We start from the raw sequence: 22,381 nt of genomic DNA, 5'->3' as shown, positions 1-22,381 counted from the left end.
GCTACATGAATAGGAAGGGTTTAAGAGGGATATGGGCCAAATGCTGGCAAGTAGGACTAGTTTAATTTGGAATATCTGGTCAGCAGGGACAAGTTGGACTGAAGAGTTCGTTTTTGTACTGTACAACTATGACACTATAGCAGCAATTGTTTTCAAACAAATCAAGTACATTATTAGTTTGTTTCTGGCAATGTTACATAAACTTTTTGTTCCAGTTAATACAATTTCACATCTGTGTAGTATGCAAGAGCACATGTACCTGAAGCAGCTCAACAATAAATGAGCACAGTAAGTAACAGATCAGTCACATCACAAACAAGCTGAGAAAGAGAGATCTAAAGCAACGTTAACCCACAAATTACCGCATTTAGATACTTTTTGATGAGTTATCAGATCATGAAGTCCACCTGTCAAAATATTTTCTTCTTTTGGGCAGGTTAATGTTTATTTTCCAAAGATCAGAACAAGAAACACACTGGTTTGTATATCCATACTAATAACCTTTACTCTTTGACCCTGAATTCCAAATTTGTCACTGAGAAGCTCATAGGAAAAGGAATAATTGCACAACTACAAATCATGTGTTTCTAAAATTAATCTGTGCTGCAAAATGTACTTAAATTAACCCCACAATGGGTGACAAAGAAAAGCGCTTTCAATTGATTGAGTGATCGAGGAAGAGTGAAAAACTCCACCTTCCAAATATTCATCAACCACAGAGGGTAGAACCTGCACCAGCTACAGAACATGCCATTTCTTTCACAGGAATAAAGAATAAACAGTAATTAAATGCTAGCTTCAAAACTTGTTAAAAATCAATTCTCTCAATTTATTTTCTGGATCTGATCATTAAAAATTCTGGGAGTTGAATTTACTAAGCTGTAACATTGCAGTAATACGTTAAGCCAAAAAAGGTCGCGATTCAAACAAATAAATTAGTTTTGTTGCATTTTCAAGGCAGAATTTCAAGTATGCATAGCTGACAGTAATTGCATCATTCAACTGTCATAAACAACGTGGTGATATTTCCGTCAAGCCTGCTCCATCACTCAATACGATCATGATGCTCATGGGCTTCAAGTCCGCTTTCCCATTCAGCCCATTGCATTCACACTGTCGCTCCGAACAGGATCCCACTCAGACCCACCCCCTACTCGGTCCCTGTAACCCTACTTTTCCAATGGCCAACCTACCTAGCCCGCATATCCTTGGACAGTATGGAAAATTTAGTACAGCCAAGCCACCTAGCATGAACATCTTTGGGCTGTGGGAGAAAACTGGACGTAACACAGCAGACACAGGGAGAAGTTACCAACTCCACAGTCTCCCAAGGGTGGAATCGAACCTCAATACCTGGTGCTGAGAGACAGCAGTGCTAACCATTGTGCCATAATGCTGTCCCATGACAGCAGTGAAAGCTGCTTCATCATGCAGGCCTTTTCAGTCATTACTGCCAAATACTTCCAGACACCCTTTAAATGATATTAATCCTTCATAGATTTCCAATTTCCAGATTATGCCCATGGAAATATATCAGCTGTCTTTTGCACTTTCCTGTTAATTGTGTTCAGCGTGATAAAACAATGCTTCATACTTGACTTTTCCAAAATTACAGAATATTAAGGGCTGATTTGTGATCTAGTTTTCCTTAAAACCACAGGCATTAGGTAAAGTTTTCTTTCAACTTCCCTGTTAATTTGAAGTGTAACTCACATCATTGTGCTACATAATAAATTGATATTTCTGATTTCCATAATACAATCGGCACTTTATTGTTTTGTTTAAATTTCTTAGCGAGTAGTCAGGCACTAGAATGACATGGCTGACACAATCACTTACCACTTTGACTTTATCTGTAAACAGAGAGATGCCTCAATTTTGCCTGGTGCCACCTCAGATAAAGCATTGGTTAGGAATGCTTGCACTGAGAAAACTATACACAGATTGGTAATACAAAAGCATAGTGTTTATGCTGAAGATCCAAAATAAAATCAAAATGCTGGAGAAACTCTGGAGATCTGGCAACAACTGTAGACAGCGAAACTGAGTGAATGTTTTCAGTTCAATATGACTCATCCTTAGAACAGATTCACTGTGGGTCGGTGTGATTAAAAAACCTCTGAGCAAAATGGAAGTTAAGGGAATATTTATCATATTATGCAATAATCATACAGAAAATCTGACAATGTTCAGGAGGACTTCATTTCTACAATAATCAACAGTTCTTGACTCCACCAGACACTTGGCTCTCAACACCAGCTCCATCCCTCTTTGGTTATAGAACATAGAACAGTACAGCACAGAACAGGCCCTTCAGCCCACAATGTTGTGCCGACCATTGATCCTCATGTATGCACCCTCAAATTTCTGTGACCATATGCATGTCCAGCAGTCTCTTAAATGACCCCAATGACCTTGCTTCCACAACTGCTGCTGGCAACGCATTCCATGCTCTCACAACTCTCTGCGTAAAGACCCCAGTTAAATTGAACTCTTTCACAATCTTGATGTCTTGTTCGATCTCTGTCACGATTAAATCTCTATTCTATCCTACTTCTGCGACAACTCTAATAAAAACAAAAAGCTGTGGATGCTGAAGATCTGAAACAAAAACAGGAATTGCTAATGAAACTCAGCAGGTCTGGTAGCATCGGTTGAAAAGTTAACGTTTCGACGCTGGTTCTGATGCAGCGTCACTAAGCTCAAACCATTAACTCTGCATTCTTCCCACAGATGCTGCCTGACCTGCTGGGTTTCACCAATCTCTGTTTTTGTTCCACCACACAGTCATTTTAGAAAGATTGGGAGAAGCATGGACATATACACTAGGCTAAAATAAAGAATTCAAATGATTCAAGGGTTAACAAACGCATAGGTCAGAGACTTGGAGCCAATTGATTTTTAAGTCTTGAAAACTGCACCTATTCAACAGCATAGAGTGAACATTGCATGTCTAGATCAACTCTTAATAAAAAGGAAAGTAGTTTATTCATGTCTGTTACTGGGCAGCAGGATTTTCTCACCAGAACGTGGGATCCAGTGCTCCTGTGCATATTGGCTGCTATTGTAGAAGAGTAATTAATTGATTTGACAGTAGTTTTGCTTTTAACGTAAAGTCTGTATTTTGGGTTCATTAAAGCCAGAGGTGCAGGTATAAAATCATATTCATGACCACCAATCCCCTATTTCTCTCACCACCCCATAACACATAACCAAAAACTCCTTTTCCTGTGAATTCTTTGGATTTTTGGATCCCACACAATCAATACTTAGCAATCTACAAAGGCTATTTTCAGAACAGAAACTTAATTGAAGTTAAAATATTTTGTCTCTTTAGCAATAGGTGGCATCTTGCTGAAAGTACTTTCTGATTTACTTGTTTTGTGTTCTTAACTGCTCAGTAACACAGGATTTGCACATTATGATTTTCAGCTTCAAAGGCATTGAAACAATAATGTTTCTTCAAATTTTTGGGAAACAAGAATAATTACTAAAGGTCTAAGAACATAACTACATAAGAAACAGGACACGCAGCCCTCAAGCCTTTTCCATTTTTCAACAAAATCATGGTTAATCTGCACCTGGTCTCAAATCACCTTCCATTCCACTCTTCACAACCCATAACTCCATAGTATTTTTAAAACCTACCTACCTCTTCTTTAAATATTTTTAGTGATCTAGCCTCCACAACTCTCTGGTTGTGAAGAAACCCCTTTGCATACAAGTCTCAAGTGAATGGCCCCTTACTTTACAACAATGGGCAGAATCTTACAGGGGTCTGAACAATGTAGGACAAAGTGAGATGTGTGACAAATTGGGCAACAATTGCAGTGAGGCTCATCTCAACGTTGGGAGTAGCTCGTGTTACATAGTGAGTTGACTAGCTGGTATGGATTGTTACATTGCAGGTGGAGACCGATGTGATTCAGATTTGTGCTTTGCACAAGCTGTGACAAGTGTTATTATTTGGCAGTGGTGAGATGCCAATTTACAGGGATCAACACTTGTTAAACACCCTGTTAATACCATAATTCAGCTTGTTAATATTCTGCCTCTCATTTTATCAACCTCATTAAATAAATTTGACACCAGAATTCCTGACAAGGATACTCGAGTGCATACTTGACAAATTCAGCTCGGTGATAGCTCTGAAGGGCCTCCCGTGTTGGACCCAAGGCACCAAAATATCAGAACATACTCCATGAGCACCAGACACAGACCATATGTGCATGGACATTGGCATAATATGCGCCAGTCTCTGACAGGACACCTCAGCACCTCAATGATGTGCCTTGGTTTAAATATTTCCTGTTCACGTACCTATCCAAATGACCTCTAAATGTTGTAACTGCACCCACCTCGACCAACATTTCTGGCAACTTGTTCCACACATGCACCACCGTCTACATGAAAAAGTGGCCCCTCAACTTCCATTTATAGCTTTCCCCTCTAACCTTAAACCTCTGGCCTCTAGCTTTGGAGTTTCATATCCTGGGAAAAATACCTTGGCTATTTACCTTATCCATGCCCCTTATGATTTTATAAGCCTCTATAAAGATCACCCCTCAGCCTCAGATGTACCAGGGAAAATAGCCCCAGGCCATTCAGCTTCTCCCTGTAGCTCAAACATTCCAACCCCAGCAACATCCTTGAAAGGACTTAGAAAAGGTTTACAAGTTTAACAACACCCTTCCTATAGCAGGGAGACCAGAACTGAACACAGTATTCCAAAAGTGGCCTGACTAATGTCCCATACAGTTGCAACATGATATTCCAACTCATTTACTCAATGCACTTATCGGTATGGACAAGTGTACCATACACCTTCTTTGCTACCTTATCTACCTGTGATTCTACTTTCAGGAAACTATCAACCTGCACTCCAAGGTCTCTTTGTTCAGTAACATTCCCCAGAACCTTACATCAGACCCAAAATATTAACTCTAATTTCTCTTCACAGATGCTGCCAGACTGCTGAGCTTTTCCAGCAACTTGTGTTTTTGTTCCAGAAGCTGACCATTAAGTGCATAAGTCTTCACTGATTTGCCCTATCCAAATGCAGCAACTCACATTTATCTAAAGTAAACTCCACCTGCCACTCCTCCTGTATAGGATTCTTAAAGCTACACTGGAAGTTTTAAGGATGAGATAACTAGGTGTAGAGCTGGGCGAACACAGCGGGCACAGCAGCATCAAAGGAGCAGGAAAGCTGACGTTTCGGGTCTGGACCTTCTTCAAAAATAATGGCCAAATAACACGTCGATTTATTGTAGTAATGAAGCAGAACAGAGGGGATCAGATTCAAACTTCATAGTCCATTGTAGTGAAAGCCTGGTCAAATGAGGATGCTCACTCATCACAGAGGGTACAGTGAAGACTTTTAACATTTTGCAGGACTTGCTTCAGCCTCTTGTCCAGTCCCCTGCTACTCCCCTGCTTTTCTCTCGAACACTACCATGTTCAGACATTTTCTCCACAGACTGACATTTCACAAATTAAAAAAGTACCTCTAATACAAGAACTGGATGGGTAGAATGAACAATCCCATAACGTGAAATGAGAAAAACCTGATTCATGAGTATGATCTTCACTCTCATTCCATTTATTTGAGAAGGCACTGTGGGCAAAGACTGGTTGAATCATGCAAAGACCGAATTACCCTGGAGCGAGGGTAAAATTATCCTCCAAGTTCAATTAACACATAGCATCTCTTAGCCAGGCATGGAATTAGGAAATGATTTGCGGCATTGAGGTTATCTGGAGTTTAAATGAGATAAAGCTAAGCAAAATAATGAAAAAGATTTCTTTTTTCTTTTCACGTGGTTAAGACCACAGAATAGTTTTAAAATTCTGTTCATTATCAAGTGAAACTAGTGCTCAGGACGGCGAGGATCTGAGTTTTGATGTGAGGGAAAACTCCCTGGCCATCCTGGCACATCTTCTGGCAAGGCAGTTCTTGAGAGTCTAATTACTTTTGTTTAATTAAGTGTGACGACATCTACTGACTCAGTTTGTCTATATGGCCACACTGCCATCTATCTATAGTCTCACCCCAGTCTAATTTGCAGACAACTGGCATTTTCTATTAGTAGTTTTATTCTGGAGCTGTTTTACTGACAGAGCTGCGGTTTATATTTTAGTGTATATGGAAATTTGTACAGAATACAACATTTCAATGGGTTCCACTATTATACATACCTTCCCTTCTCTTGTCAGCATTCTTAAGGGGCTTTTTTATCCATGACACCCCGGCCCATTCCAACACCTCACACCTCTTTCCTACATGACTTTCCTGTGCAAACGCTGGTATTGTAACACTGCCCTTTAACCTCCTGTCTCCTCAGCGTACAAGGCAACAAAAACCTCCTTCCAGATGCATCAGTGGTGGCCTTGTGCACTTTTCAAGTTAAAATACTGTATTTGCTGCTCACATTATAGTGTCCTACACCTTGAAAGGGTCACAGACAAACTGGATCACTGTTCTGTTCAATCTACAAGCATGACCCTAACCTTCTGGTCATTTGCTTCTGTAATTTACCATCCTGTGGTCATACTCACATTTGCGTCTATAGCCTGCTGCAGTATTCCAGTGAAGCCCAACACAAAGCAGAGGGACAGTACCTTGCTTTCTTTTTAGGTGTATTTCAGCCTTTTGGATTTAACACAAAGTTCAACAACTTCAGCAAATGAACTCAGCCATCCATTTTGATTTTTTTTTTGCCAAAGACCAGTCTGTATTCACACCCTCAGTTCAGATGGAGTTGCCCGACTTTTCTACCATCAACACCAAGTGCAGAAATTTCCCACACAGTTGAAGTGCGTTGTCAAGTGAAATTAATAGCACCCTGTCTGTCATGGCTTGAAGGAACTTTTCTCTCACAATCTTCCCCTACACATCACAAATGACATAACAGGGTTCTTGGTGCCATTTTCAGGGAATCACGTGGTCAGAAAGACAGAAGTGCTCACCACAGCCAGGAGCTCGCAGTGATCACGTTTCTGAAGCGATATGTAAAGTGCAGCAGTATACTACTTCAGACGTTGCAGACGGAAAAAACACGAGCACACCATGGTCCTCAAGCCTCAATATTTAGACCATGGCAGAGAGGAAAGGAAAGCTCACTCCACATTTCATAGGCAGGTATCTGGAGATGTGGGTCCCTGGGCTGGGGGAAAAGGAGGGCAGCCTTTTTTCCAGATGACGGCCATTGCAGCCACTCCACCAGGCCGAGGCAGCATAGGTATGAATTACAGCCTGGTTCAGTGCTGTGTACCAAGTGAAGCAGGATGCCCAACAGTGCTGTCAGTAAAGTTCTGCTTTTCACCATGTTCTCTACAATGGTTGACATTCAGAGGGTCAGCACTCATTCTAACGCTGCTATCTGCAACTCACCAACTCTCTGTATTGTATGCATCATGCCCGTACAACAGCTCCCACACACATCATCCTTCCAAACAACAAACCTGTCTTGCTGGTTGCTTCTTTTTCGATAAAGGGCCAGCTCTTCTGTTTCTGCATTATCATTAACTGCTATTGCATCTCCTTCTGTTATATTTAACCCACCTGAGGTAGAAGTGGCCCACCCTCAAACTGACATCTCAACAGCACTGACTCACCTGTAATCCACTTACTAATTGAAGCTGATCAGTAGGACTGACCATGGACTGACCCCAGACTGCAAGTGCACAGATCACCCGAGTCTGGCTGGACCAAGCACCCAACTAAAATGCGGCTAACCCCACGAACTGGAATATTACAAGACCCGTGACCGAGTGTGGCAGTATTGTCCAACTGTTTATAATTCCACTTAACCCCACTAAGGACGACTTTCCTCTGACAACAGCATTTGCATAAAGCACTTGCAATGCGCTTGGTGCTTAAGCTGTTTGCATACGGTGTAGGTAATGTCACTGATGCAGCATGGTACGACACAGCTACATGTCGACTCACTTAACTGCCCAGTGCTTCCCACTGTCACAAGCTGCCTCTCTCGTCCTCTGTGCTAAAAAGCAAAGCAAGTCACAGGAGCTGGCAGCCTACAGCTGAGCACTAGATACCCTACACACTAAGAAAGCATTGTGACATACAGACAACCTGGCAACGTCCAAGCAAGTGGTAAAATGAGTGGGCACAACTCAAGAAAGCAACCTATATCTGAAATCGCAGGAGATGGGGGAGATACTAAATAAGCATTTTGCATCAGCGTTTACTGTGGAGAGGGATATGGAAGAGAACATGGGGAAATGAATGCCGACCTCCTGAAAAATATCCATATTATAGATGTGGTGGTGCTGGACACCTTAAAACCCATAATGGTAGACAGATCCCCAGGACCCGATCAGGGGCACCCTAGAACTCTGTGGGAAGCAAGGTAAGAAATTGCTGCACCGCTTGCTGAGATATCTATATCATTGATAGCGGCAGGCAAGTTGCTGGAAAACTGGAGGTTGGTTAACGTGGTGCCATTATTTAGGAAAGGTGGTTATGAAAAGCCCGGGAACTATACACTAGTGAGCCTGACATCGGTGGTGAGCATGTTGTTGGAGGAAATCCTGAGGGACAGGATTTACATGTATTTGGAAAGGCAAGGACTGACGAGGGTGAGTCATTATGACTTTGTGCATGGGAAATCATATCTCACAAACTTAATAGAGTGTTTTGAAAAAGTAACAAAGAGGGCTGAATAGGGCAGAGCAGAGAACGTGACCTATATGAACTTCAGTAAGGCGTTCGACAAGGTTCCTTGTGGTAGACTGGTGAGCAAGGTTAGATCACATGGATTACAGGGACGACTAGCTTTTTAGAAACAGAACTGGCTCAAAAGGTAGAACACAGAGGGTGGAGGTAGAGGGTTGTTTTTCAGACAGGAGACCTGTGAGCAGCGGTGCACCACAAGGATTGGTGCTGAGTCCACTGCTCCTCATCGTTTATATAAATGATTTGGATATGAACATAGAAGGTACGGTTAGTAAGTTTGCAGACGACACCAAAATTGGTGGTATAGTGGACAGCGAAGAAGGTTACCTCAAAATACAACGGGATCTTGATCAGATGGGCGAAAGGGCCAAGAATTGGCAGATGGGATTTACTTTAGATAAATGAGGCGCTGCATTTTGCGAAGACAAATCAGGGCAGGGTTTATACACTTATTGGTAGGGTCCTGGGGAGTGTCGCTGAACAAAGTGCCCTCAGGTTAATACTTCCCTCAAAAATGAAGTCACAGGTAGACAGCATAGAATCATGGAATCTTCACAGTATGGAGACAGGCCATTCAGCCCAACAAGTCCACAATGACCCTCTGACCAGCATCCCACCCAGATCCACCCCTCCCTAACCTATTCCCTGTAACCCTACGTTTTCCATGGCTAATCCCCACAGCCTACATATCCCTGGACACTATGGGCAATTTAGCATGGCCAATCACCTAACCTGCATATCTTTGAACTGTAGGAGAAAACTGGAGCACCTGGAGGAAGCCCATGCAGGCATGGGGAGAATGTGAAAACTCTACACAGACAGTTGCCGGAGGGTGGAATCGATCCCAGGTTCCTGGTGCTGTAACGCAGTGCTAATTACTGAGTCACTGTGCCACTCGTAAGGTGAGAAAGGAAAGATTTAAAAGGGACCTAAGGGCAACTTTTTCACACAAAGAATGGTGCGTGAATGTAATGAGCTGCCAGAAAAAGTGGTGGAGGCTGGTGCAATCACACCATTTAAAAGGCATCTGGAGGGGTATATGAACAGGAAGGGTTTAGAGGGATATAGACAATATGCTGGCAAATGGGACTAGATTTATTTAGGATATCTGTTCAGCATGGACAAGTTGGACTGAAGGGTTTGTTTCCATGCTGTATATCTCTGTGGCTCTAGGAGCAGCTTATGTCCATGTCAGCACAAAAGCATCTGATGTAGATGCGCAAGATGTATATCTGTCCCTGTGTTCAAAACAATATGCCAGAAACCTGCATGCCACTGGTGTCCCTAAGCTACCAACTGAAGTGTTTAAGGGGCTGAAATGGTGTGACAGTTGATCCATGAGGCATGAAAACTAGTTGAGGATAATAGTTTATGGTAGATGAAGTGTTGAGGAAGATGGCAGCCACACAGCATGCAGCAACATTGGACAGTGGAAACCTTTGGACGCTGGCTAGGACAAATCAGAGAGCTGTTGTGAAGTATTTAATATCCAGAATTTGCAGAGTCTGGTTTCGCAAGCTTATAAATAAAGCCAAGAGAGGCTTTAATAACACTTCAAGCTAAGATAAAAGCAAAAAAACTGTTGATTTGTTGCCCTGATACAATAACAAAGCGCTGGAGAAAAGCAGTTCTGGCAGCAACTGTGGAGAGAGAAATTGCTTTAACATTTCAAGTCCGGCATGACTCTCTTCAGAATAATCAAATGGGTCTTGAAACATCAATTCTGCTTCTCTTTCTAGAGACACTGCCAGATCTGACTGCCCCTCATGCTTTCTGTTTTGTTTCATAAAAATAAGGGCATTGTTGCTCAATGATGAAATTCAGAAGTTGACATAAAAGGTTTGGGAGGAAAAATGCTACAATTTTTCTCACATTTGGATGCTGTTTTTTTTGCATTCTCCCTGTATTTTAACCACTTTTCTCACCATTGTTCACATTGCATCCAGAGTGGGAAAAATTCCACCCATTCTGCAGATGACGTCTTTGTCTCTTTGCTACCATCACGGACATGTCCTTTGCTCCACGATAGCTTGGTATTCAATCCATCCTGGTTGCTCTTATATCCCTCACTTGCCCTTTGTTTCACCTATCCCTCCCCCTCGTTCCAACAGCATAAGACACTCACTTTCTGCCACTCTTCTGTTCTGAACAAGTGCCATTCTGGAAGCAAAACATTACCTCGGTTTCTCTCCACTGATGCTGCCAGATGTACTCAGTTTCTCCAAATTTTTTTTGTTTTTATTATTGGATGTCATGGTAAGACAAACAAATAAAAAGTCAGTCGTAATCTACATCTATTATAACTGTTCAAGATATTTCCACAAAACTTATACTGACAGCTAAATGATTCACATCAGGAGCCAATGACCCTGATTTTGCAGTAGAAACAATGAGACTATCAGCACTCACTGTAATTGAAGTGTAAATCAGACTGCAACATCTGGCATCAGTGCAGGTAAATGTGGAAAGAGGAAGTTGCTGCTCGAGTTGCCCTGTTTCTCCAGATTCTTTACTATAACAGTAACCCATCAACAGGGTAAACATTGAAACATGGGTAGTTGAACAAAATTTGGCTACTTATACAAGAGGTATATCATCCCTAAACATCCCTGAAATGGTTCCGTTTGTCCTGTACATATTTTTAGCAGCACAGTATGTCAAATACTGCAAAACATCCAATATCAAACTGAAAATTAAGCATCATATTGTGGAGGCTCATTTGTTCAAATTTTAATTAATCCTAAAGTCTCTTAACTTGCTCTCTGCATCACTCTTATCCCTTTCTTTATGCACATTATTCAGCATTGAATTCAATATTTTAAATTACACTTCTTGCACCACATCTACAGAAGGAATCTTATAGAAAGTATTTTTAATCACCCTAAAAGGACATGTTATGACACACCTCTGGGTGTTGGTCATTCTGTCCCAGTGGGAGAGATTCTACCACTGCACCTTAACAGCCTGGAAGGAATCATATACTCTGCAAATTTTCATGGGCTGGGAGCAGTCGGTTAAGGTAGGGCCTTTAGTACAATAAACAAACAGTCAGAGAATTTACACAGCATGGAAAGAAACTGTTTGGACCATCATCCCATCACATCTGTGCCAGGCACCAAATGTTCATCTAGTCTGAGCCCATTTTCCAGCACTTGGTCCACAATCTGTGTACTATGACGTTACAAATATTTATCTGAATACTTCATTAATGTCTTGATGATTCATGCCTCTACTACCCTTTTAGGCAGTTAGTTCCAGGCACCTACAACCCTCTGGGTGAACTTTCTTTCCTGCCCCCCGATCGCAGCCACAACGCAACGTGCCCCCCACCCCCCACCCCCGTCCCACTCAAATCCCCTCTCAGCCTCCTGCTCTTTACTTTGAAACTATGCCAGCCTGGTTACTGACCCTTCTGCTGTGAGGATATGTTTCTCCTTATCTACTCCGTCTATGCCCATCAGAACATTGTAGATCTCTCTTATTATCTTATAGGAAGCAATTAAGTAACATGTTGCCATGTAGTTACAACAGACAGAGGATTCCTCAGATAGGAGGCACAGTCAGAAAGTCCAAAACCATTAGGTGATGATGCAGGTAGGGGAGTGGAAGACCACTGCAAAATGCAAGCACTCACCCAACAGTTTAGCAGAGTATAGCTGCAGCTCCAGTATAAGTGTTTTTACTTTTTGGGGAGGGAGGTGGATTTAAAGGCAGCAACAATGGTATCCCACTTTACTACCAGGATGCCATTGCCAGGCATCCACGAGTCCTCTGTCCAGTTGAGGTTCTGTCTAATGTCGCCAAGATGCAGGCAACCTCATTAATTTGCATTCAAGTTGATAATTAATTAACCTAATTGGCTCCCTGCCATTCCTGGCTGGGTGGCCAGTACCGGCAAATTGCTTTAGATACAGTAAAAGAAATTTGCGAAAAAAAGAAACAAGTAAAAGGACAGAAAAAGAAAGTTTCACAAAATTTAAAATTTAGTCAACAAGAGAATTAAAGTCAAAGAAGATAAGCAGGAAATAAAATGAACAAAGATTCTTAACATATGAAGTACAAAACTAGAACTGTAGCAGGATTGCTTGGAAGTAGGAATGCATTGAGAAACTGACTCAACAATGCTGTGTCTGCACTTCACTCCTGCATCCAGACCCGTGCCTACAGGACTAGAAAGATTCCGTCCTGTGTTTCTCTATGCTTCAGTTTTGATTTAGGAGAAAACTAGTTGCTTCTGCTTGTCTTTTGTCACAGGTTCCAGATCCCCTGCAGAGGGTGCTGTTCTACTTTGGAAGTCCAATCAAGACACATTCCAGTGGAGAAGCATACAAGACTGTGAGCTAATTTAAATATAATTAACACCCGGCACCATTTATTTATCACAAACTCCAAAGTTAGTAACCGATTAAATACCACACCTGTTCAAGGGGTTTTCCATTTTTCAGACGAAGTCTGAAAGCCGGATGTTTCGTACAGAGGAGCTCATAGTCTATTTTGTTCAGAAAATGCACTGGATCAAGCATCAATTCGGCATATGATTGGCTGCTAGACAGGCTTTCCAGCAGAACTTCACAGCCGGGCCAAGAAGTCTCATCTGCCTGGAGCTGCAGGCACAGTTATATCACCACTGCCCAGAACCTCAGGTGCAGGTTCAGAAGAATGAAAGGCAAGTGTTGTATGGAAGGTGCTTTCTGGGGTTGGGGCTCACAGGAAGGAGTGGTGGGGGGTGGGGGGGGGGGGGGAGAGAAAAAGGAGTAGCCTCCAATTAATGCTGAGTGAGGAACTACCTCTCCCACCAACTTGACAGCCGTCCCACACTGGTTAACCAGCCAGGTAGTCTTGTTCTTTGTTGCCACTCATCCCTCTGTTTGCCAATTGACCACTTAATAGACGAAGGGTTAGGAAGACGTGAGCCTTCGCATTCAGAATTCACTTTTCGAGGTGGTGTATAGTATATCTGTTGTATGCCTTTCCTCACCAATTCTTGGAAAAGGAAAATTACATCCCATGAATGGAAGACAACTAAAAATCACAGTCCAGAAAATACGGTAACAGCATCTCTCTTAGCCAATAACATTAATTGGATTTTTAACTTCACCCTATATTTGGGCCACTAAGTTCTGTAATGTCGAAGTGGAAACAATGCAGCACCATTCATCAATAACATATTTAATGGTCTATCTCATTAAACAATAAAGCAAAAGGCTAAAGGAATAAATTAATTGAACAACGGACATAACCACAATGAATTAGATACAATAAAAGAATTAAGAAAGATAGAGGAAAAAAGGACAGAAAAATTGATTTACAAAATTAAAAAATTAATTAAAATTTAGTTAACAAACAAATCAAAGTCAAAGGAGTTAGGCAGGAGTGTGTGTGAAACAAACAAGGATTCTTAACACATGAAGTATAAAACGAGTCTCCTGTCCATCATGATCAGAAAGTTTTCAGAAGGGCATAAGAATTATTCAGCTTGACCAACTCCCTTCGAGTTCCTTGCAGTTGATTTCTACAATCTTTGAAACTCGAGATCCCAAAAACACACTTGCTGTTCTAGGGGCAGATCATTTGGTACATTATGCCTCTAGACCCACATATTGCTTTCCAAAATTATTTTCCTGAATTTGCACTTGTGTGTGTCAGAACAGCTTTAGATCTGAAAATGACTGTTTTCCCACACTAACAAGTATGTGGATGTCAATACTACCAAGACAGCAGGGCATCATAGACTATTTACTGTCCATTGCTAAGGGTAGTGGTTGGTGCTGTTCATAAATGGGTGGTTGCATTTCCTGATACGACAATCATGACCACACTTCAAACATTCGAACTTAACTGGCTAAAAGGTGCTTGGGACACCCTAATGTGGCACAAGACACTTCACATACAGAGCTTTGTTTTTAAATAATATAAGGGTATGGGGGGGGGATGTCAGAGGTAGGTTCTTTACACAGAAAGTGGTGGGTGTGTGGAATGTGTTGCCGGCAGTAGTAGTGGAGTCAGATACTTTACAGACTTTTAAGCGACTCGTGGATAGGCATGTGGATGTAGTAAAATATAGGGTATGCGAGGTAGATTGATATTAGCAGGATAATAGGTCGGCACAACATTGTGGGCCGAAGGGCCTGTACTGTGCTGTATTGTTCTATGTTCTATGTTCTATTAACAAGTCTGGCAAGGATAGTAACAATTTTACAGAATATTGCAAAATATCTCAAAAAATTGGAAATAATACACACCAAGGCCATGAGTAAGATGTCTTCTATGTACTAAATACAGGAAAAGAATGAACATGTTTGTGATTTCTCTACAAACAGTAAATATTTTCTGAAGTTCTAAATATGCACATGGAAAAAGCAATAGGCTCAACCTGTCCTTTAGTTCTCATTTATTTTTCCTACTAATCCAACTTCCAAATCTTTGGATCATGCAACTTTTGCTAGTGTCGCAAAATTCAGCATATAACACCTTGACATAGTACATAATTCGAGTCCATTCAAGCTGACATCAACACGAATACCTTCAGTGTAATAAACTGTGTATTTTAAAATATGAAACCATTTTTCAATGGTGAAAAATATGCAGCTTTGAAAAGCTTAATGTCACTTTAATATAAATTATAAAATATACTTTCTTTTGAGAACTGAATGGATCAATCTTCCCAAAATTCATTACTGGGGTCAGAATCACAACAAACCATTGTAAGTTATGGACCAGATATGTTTTCTAAGACAAATTACCTGAATGGGTAAGGAAGCTAAGAGCTTGCAGAGAACATTAACTTTTAAATAGATGATTGGGTGGCAAATGTAGTTTTCCTTTTTAAGATACATTGCACTTCAGTTAAAAGGGGACACCTCCCTCTGCATAGTCACTCCAAATCTCACCTCCAATACTTAGAATTCATATGTCAGAATCAAGTTGTGCTGGCAAGCACTTTGCTCTCTAGGATTCAGTGAATTGCACGAGCATATATTTGGCAACATCGTTGGATGTTGTCACAGATATGATCTCTGCTCAACAACTTGCATTTCTAAACATTTGGTTCCCATCATCCCCATTTTGACTGCCTTGAAACCTATTGTAATTTCTAGCATCCTTTGGTTCTGATAAAAGGTCATCAATCTAAGAGAGGCTACCTCGCCTGCTGTCTCCAGTATTTTCTGTTTTTATACTGTCAAAGAGGTTTACAGCAGGGAAACAGGCCCTTCTGCCCAACTTGTCCAAGCACCCAGTTTTCACATTAATTCAGTCCCATTTATTACAAAACTTGTGCAAGAATACCTTCCCATTCCAAACTGGTTGATGTTTGAAAATACACTCGGAGACATGTCACAATTCGTTTTGTGCTGAATACAAGGTTCATATTTAAAAAGTCAATCAAAATTACACAATTGTTTAATTGAGACACTGCAGTATAAATCAAATTTTGTTACACATGCTTTTACTTTTAGCTGAGTCTCCTTTTTTTAAGAACTTATTTTGCTTCATTCATAATTGCACCTAAAATTCTACTGTTAGAAATTTCAAGCCTTCTTTAGGATTTTTAAGTATTTTTCTTTTCAAAAAGATCTGCCAAAAATGTTCCTTTGTGTTGACTTGCATCCTGACAACAAGTATGGATTACCCTTCCTCACTTCAATCTAACACATGGCAACATTTGAATAAATATTTGAATTTTTAACCAAACAATTGATAAAAGACAGAACATATGTACTCTAATATCTATTGTTAAAAAGACCAGTGTATTATTTTCAATGTTTGACAGTAGTAACTTGAACATAAAGTGGATAATTGGAAACTATGCCAACTTTGTCACAGCTGGTCCAATATTACAACTGCTTCAGTGCAAACATCTTGAGCCTACAATTAATAAGAGTTGATTCAGATGAACCACTAACAAGAAATAACTGTCAAACCTGCAAATTTTCAGCAAGGGCATTTAATCGAGATTGTTTAACGCATCAAAAAGCTTTGTATCTTTCTTACCTAAATTATCAAAATGGATATGAAGTAGTTTTTTTTTCGGATTTTCTTCTCAGTTGATCTCAACCTGAAAGGAAACATATGACTCAATCAACAAAACACACAAGATTAATAATATGGGCATTACAATAGCATATTATATATTACCTCAACAATTGGATATACATTACTGTAAATATTTAGATTCCAAATACACCACACTGCCAAATTTTTTTACAATCCTCACTTCACATCATTTTACATGATTTCATCTTCATTCTTTCAACAAGCAATAAATCACACAACCTTTCTCAATTTAAGTAGAGCAATCTGGACCATAGACAGTAATAATGCATTGGGTATACATAAACCACCAACTGTAGATTGTGTAACCTAATTATGTTAAATGTTTTTACCATCAGCTGGTTCAAACAACAACAGTGCAAAACATAGTCAAAAGACATGCAGGTCTCTGACAGTAATCCAGGACACATTCATACATGGAGTGAACTGTCCTGTTTAAATTCTGAAGGCTGAAAAACATTGGGGACACTGCATTCAAACAGGCCACTCGATAAACCAGTCTCATGCCTATGTTTTACTGTGCATACTGCTCTGATAAAATCTACATACCTCATTCCCATAGTCTTTCAAAACCAGTTCCTTGATCCATCAATCCAATCTATCTTAAGCACCAACAGCTTTTGCCTATCACAAAACCTGTACAGCTATTTTGTTTAATATTGCATCAATACTCTTCCAACAGCTATAAACAGTCTGCTTCTATTTATCCTACTGCATTCTACCATAATTTTAAAGGTTCTGCTCTGTGAAGAGCTAGAAACTAACATTATCACTAAGGAGACAGTGCTGGGCAAGCTAACGGGGCAAAAGGTAGACAAGTCTCCTGGCCCTGATGAAATGCATCCCAGAGTACTAAAGGTGGTGATGGTGGGGAAATTGGAAATGCACTCGTAATTATTTACCAAAATTCACTGGACTTGGGCTGTTTTCCAATCTGCGGGAACCACCCCAATGTGACGCCTCTGTTTAAAAAAGGAAGTAGACAAAAAGCAGGTAACCATAGGCCAGAGATAATGGGAACTGCAGATGCTGGAGATTCCAAGATAATAAAATGTGACGCTGGATGAACACAGCAGGCCAAGCAGCATCTCGGGAGCACAAAAGCTGACGTTTCGGGCCTAGACCCTTCATCAGAGAGCTCATGTCTGTGTCTGATGAAGGGTCTAGGCCCGAAACGTCAGCTTTTGTGCTCCTGAGATGCTGCTTGGCCTGCTGTGTTCATCCAGCCTCACATTTTATTAACCATAGGCCAGTTAGCTTAACTGCGGCAGTGGGGAAAATGCTTGAATCTATCACTAAGGAAGAAATAGCAAGACATCTGGATAAAAATTGTCCCATTGGGAACACCCAGCATGGGTTCATGAAGGGTAGGTCATGTTGAACTAATTTGGTGGAATTCTTTGAGGACATTACTTGCATGGTTGGCAATGAGGAACCTGTGGATGTGGTGTATCTGGATTTCTGCATTTGACAAGGTGCCACGCCAAAGGCTGCTACACAAGATAATATTGCACGGTATTACAGGTAATGTATTAGCATGGATAGAGGATTGGTTGACTAGTAGAATCCAAAAGTTAGGGGTAGATGGGTGTTTTTCTGGTAGGCGGTCAGTGGCTAGTGGTGTGCCTCAGGATCAGTCTTGGGACTGCAATTGTTTACAGTTTAGGTGGGATAGACATGGGAAATTTAGGGGAATGGGTCTGGGTGGGATGTTCTTCGGAGGGCAGTGTGGACTTATTGGGCTGAATGGCCGGTTTCCACACTGTAGGGATTCTAATAATAATAATTTACATAGATGATTTGGAGTTGGGGACTAAGTGTTATATGTCAAAATTTGCAGATGACACTAAAAATGAGTGGTAGAGCAAAGTATGCAGAAATCACAAAGTCTGCAGAGGGATACAGATAGTCTAAGTGAGTGGGCAAAGGTCTGGCAGATGGAGTACAATGTTGATAAGTGTGAGGTCATCCATTTTGGTAGGAAAAACAGCAAAATGGACGATGTTTGAAATGGTAAAAAATTGCAACATGCTCCTATGCAGAGGGACTTGGGTGTCCTTGTGCATGAATCGCTAAGAGGAGGATTGCACGTGCAGCAGGTAATTAAAAAGGAAAACGGAATTTTGTCTGCCATTGCTGCAGGGATGGAGTTTAAAAACAGGGAGGCTATGCTGCAGCTGTATAGGGTCCTGGTGAGGCCACTCCTGGAGTACTGTATGCAGTTTTGGTCTCCTTACTTGAGAAGGGATATACTAGCACTGGAGGAGGTGCAGAGGAGATTCACTTGGTTGATTTCAGAGTTGAGACGGTTGGATTATGATGATAGACTGAGTAGACTGGGATTATACTCATTGGAATTCAGAAGAATGAGGGAAAATCTTATAGAAACATAAGATTATGAAGGGAGTAGGTAAGCTGGTGGCAGGGAGGTTGTTTCCACTAGAAAGAAGGTGAAACTAGGACTGGGGGCATAGCCTCAAAATAAAGGGAAGCAGATGTTGGACTCAGGTCAGGAGGAGCTTCTACACCCAAAGTGTTGTGAATCTGTGGAATTTCCTGCCCAGTGAAGCAGGTGAAGCTACCTCACTGAATATTTTTCGATATAAGGCTAGATAAATTTTTGAACAGTAAAGGAATTAAAGGTTATGGTGTGCAGGCGGGTAAGTGGAGCTGAGTCTCAAAAAGATCAGCCATGAGTTTATTAAATGGCGGGGCAGGCTTGAGGGGCCGGATGGCCTACTCCTGCTCCTAGTTCTTATGTCTTTATGTTCTTAGGTTATCTTTCTTCAGCTATCAATTCCCCTACATCCCCAACCCATCACAGGGGATATTTATAAAGCTCAACACAGGGCATTATCTTGCCTTAAGCCAATTAACAGCTCACCAACCATTAAGTTAGTGCAAAATGGCCAGAATGGGAGCAGACATGCCCCTGACACTTCAACTCAGAAGAGACCTCCACTCAACAACCTAGCTGTCACAACAGATCTCCCAACAGTTATCATTTGAAAGTAAATCAGGAGCAAGAAACCAGCCTATTTCTCCCTTCTGAATCCAGTAGAGTTGGAGCTGGTTCTGCTACCCCTTATATCCAACTCCAGCTTATCTGAACTGACTGACTAGACATCAATCCAGAACATATTTATAAGATAACTCACCAAAGTCATGGAATAATTTCAGTTTAATCTTGAATTTTGTTACAGATTGCCTGAATTTTCTTCTATTGTGTTAAAAATTCAAACTATATCCATACATGAAATGCCTACATACCACGCTTACCCCACAGCGAGAAAGTCTAATATGAGTCAAATCTATGGAGTACAATGCAGAATTCATAATTCAACAAAACAAGATCCTATTTCACAAATATCAAAGTGAAGCCCAATTATGAAAAACCCAACAGTCCCTTCCAATTTGAGAAAAAGTAAAAAATGAGACTGTACTGTTAAATTTAACCAACATTATCAGGAAAGACCTGTAGTCTTGATGAAACTATAAACAGAACAGCAGCTGAGAATATGTAATGATCATAATAAGAATCACAAGGGAGCCCTCTTCTGGCTCAGTGATAGTGTCCCTACCCCTGAACCAGAGGTATGTAATAACATCTCTGAACATATTGATTAGAAACATAGTTAATAAAATGAAGGAAACACAGAAAGCAGGTCTGTGTGATAATATTCCAAATTTAACTATATAATACAGCATCTTCATTTGATAATCCATTTATCTCTTTATCTAGAAGAGATTGTTTATAAAGTTACGTACTACGTCTAACTTCTCTCTCTATGACTGGGAATTTATGCTACTTTAGAATGAACCTGAGGACGTCTCTTACGTTAAATACAAGTTGTCATCGTTAGATCATAGAAGTAATGAACACAAGATGTTCCTGGGTCTCTGGCCTTTTAATACATTGAGTATTTAGTTTTAAAACAGGACTTTTACATGTCAAGGTTTCTTCTACTATTAAAAAACATCATGAACTTGTTTTGTCTACACAATGTGGTACACAACCAAATGGTACAGGGATTACTTATTTCAATCTGTTATCTATGCAAATTTAGACGACCACAACAACGGTGGTACTCTGGTGCTCTACAGTAAACAGACTGGACAAGGAAAACTGATCCAAAATAAACTTCAATCATTCCACATCTATGGGAGTCTTTTCTATCACAACTATAATATTGTGTACTTCTCTGAATAAGCTTTGCTCTAGTTCAATAAACAATGGTTACTCATGTTTAAAGTTTGAGAGCCTACCGAGGTGTATCAAACGAAGACCTTCAGTAACCATGATGGTTGCCCATCAATTTTCATAGTTGGAAGAATGCCAACTCAACTACCCCTGGAGTACAGCCCCAAGAAAAATGACCAAACTCTACACAATACATTACTTAAAGTCTCATCAATGCACAACACAACTGTAGCAAAACTTCATTAAGTTTACACTTCATCTTCCTTGTAATAACATTCCATTTTTCTTCCAAATTACTTGCTGTAATTACACGCTGACTTTGTGTTTCATATACAAGGGCACCCTGGTCTGATGGTACCATAGGGGTCTGCACTCTCTTCCCATTAAAATAATATTCCACTTTTATTGTTCCTGCCAAAGTGGACAATTTCAGATTTCCCCACATTATACTCTATCACCACTATTCAGTCAGAGTCTTCATCCAAATTATTAATAAAGATCAGCATTGATACATGTTGGACTCCACTAATTTCAGTTTGCCATGCCGAAAATAATCCATATCTCTTGAGAAGTCTGCCACCTCTTCTCATCAAAAATTGACGGGTTCATAACAGAATATAAAATATAAATAGAAAATAATCCCTCTCTCTGGCTTCTGTTAGCCAATTGATCCTACATCGATACCAATATCTCAACCAACACCACAAGCTCTTATCTTGTGTAACAATCTTTCCCGGCACCTTATCAAATGCCTTTTGGAAATTCAAATGCATGCCCGTACTGGTTCCCTTTATGCAGTCTGCAACAGCCTCAAAGAACTGTAATAAATTTGTCAACTTCCCTTTCATAAACCTGACACTGTCTGGCCTGACCTGACCTGTGCTGACTCTGTCCAATTATGAGCTTCTAAAATGTCCTACTACCACCACTTTAGTAAAAGACTCCAGCATTTTCTCAATGTCAGACAATGTAGTTTGCTGTCTCTTTTCTTTCTTGAACAAAGCTAATATCTGTAGTTTACCAATCCAATGGGGCCTTTCCAAATCTAGGGAATTTTGAAAAATTACAACCAATGCAGCTACCATCTCTGCAACCACTTCATTTAAAATCCTAGGATGCACGTCATCAGGTTCAGGAACTGATCAGGCTTAAGTTTCTGCAGCATTCCCATTACTTTTCTCCAACAACAGTGATTGCATTAAGTTCCTCTATGCCTTTAGTTTTTTTTGTGTCAGTTTGAAGATGGATACAAAATACTTGTTCAAAGCCTCTTCCTTGTTTCCAATTATTAATTTCCCAGTCTCATCCTCTAAGGAATCAATGCTCACTTTTGCTATTCTTTTCCTTTATACACCTGTAGAAGCCTTTTATGGTTTGCTCATGTATTTTTTGAAAGCTTTGTCTTATACTCCAATTTCTACCCCTGCCTT

At 40.5% G+C, this 22,381-nt stretch overlaps 1 protein-coding gene across 1 annotated transcript in view; it reads right to left on the bottom strand.

Annotated features, from left to right (window-relative positions):
* Positions 1-22,381, bottom strand: part of LOC125456993 (HMG box transcription factor BBX) — a 204,915-nt gene that overhangs the window by 143,223 nt on the left and 39,311 nt on the right. The window contains exon 3 of the mRNA XM_048540663.2: positions 16,691-16,754. The gene's annotated coding sequence lies outside the window, so the exon portion shown is untranslated. The remainder of the gene's footprint in view (positions 1-16,690; positions 16,755-22,381) is intronic.

The sequence above is a fragment of the Stegostoma tigrinum genome, chromosome 12 (genome assembly GCF_030684315.1).
Source record: "Stegostoma tigrinum isolate sSteTig4 chromosome 12, sSteTig4.hap1, whole genome shotgun sequence".
Taxonomy (NCBI): Eukaryota; Metazoa; Chordata; class Chondrichthyes; order Orectolobiformes; family Stegostomatidae; genus Stegostoma; species Stegostoma tigrinum.
Note: the sequence above shows the minus strand (reverse complement) of the source record. Positions and strands in the feature narration are given on the sequence as shown.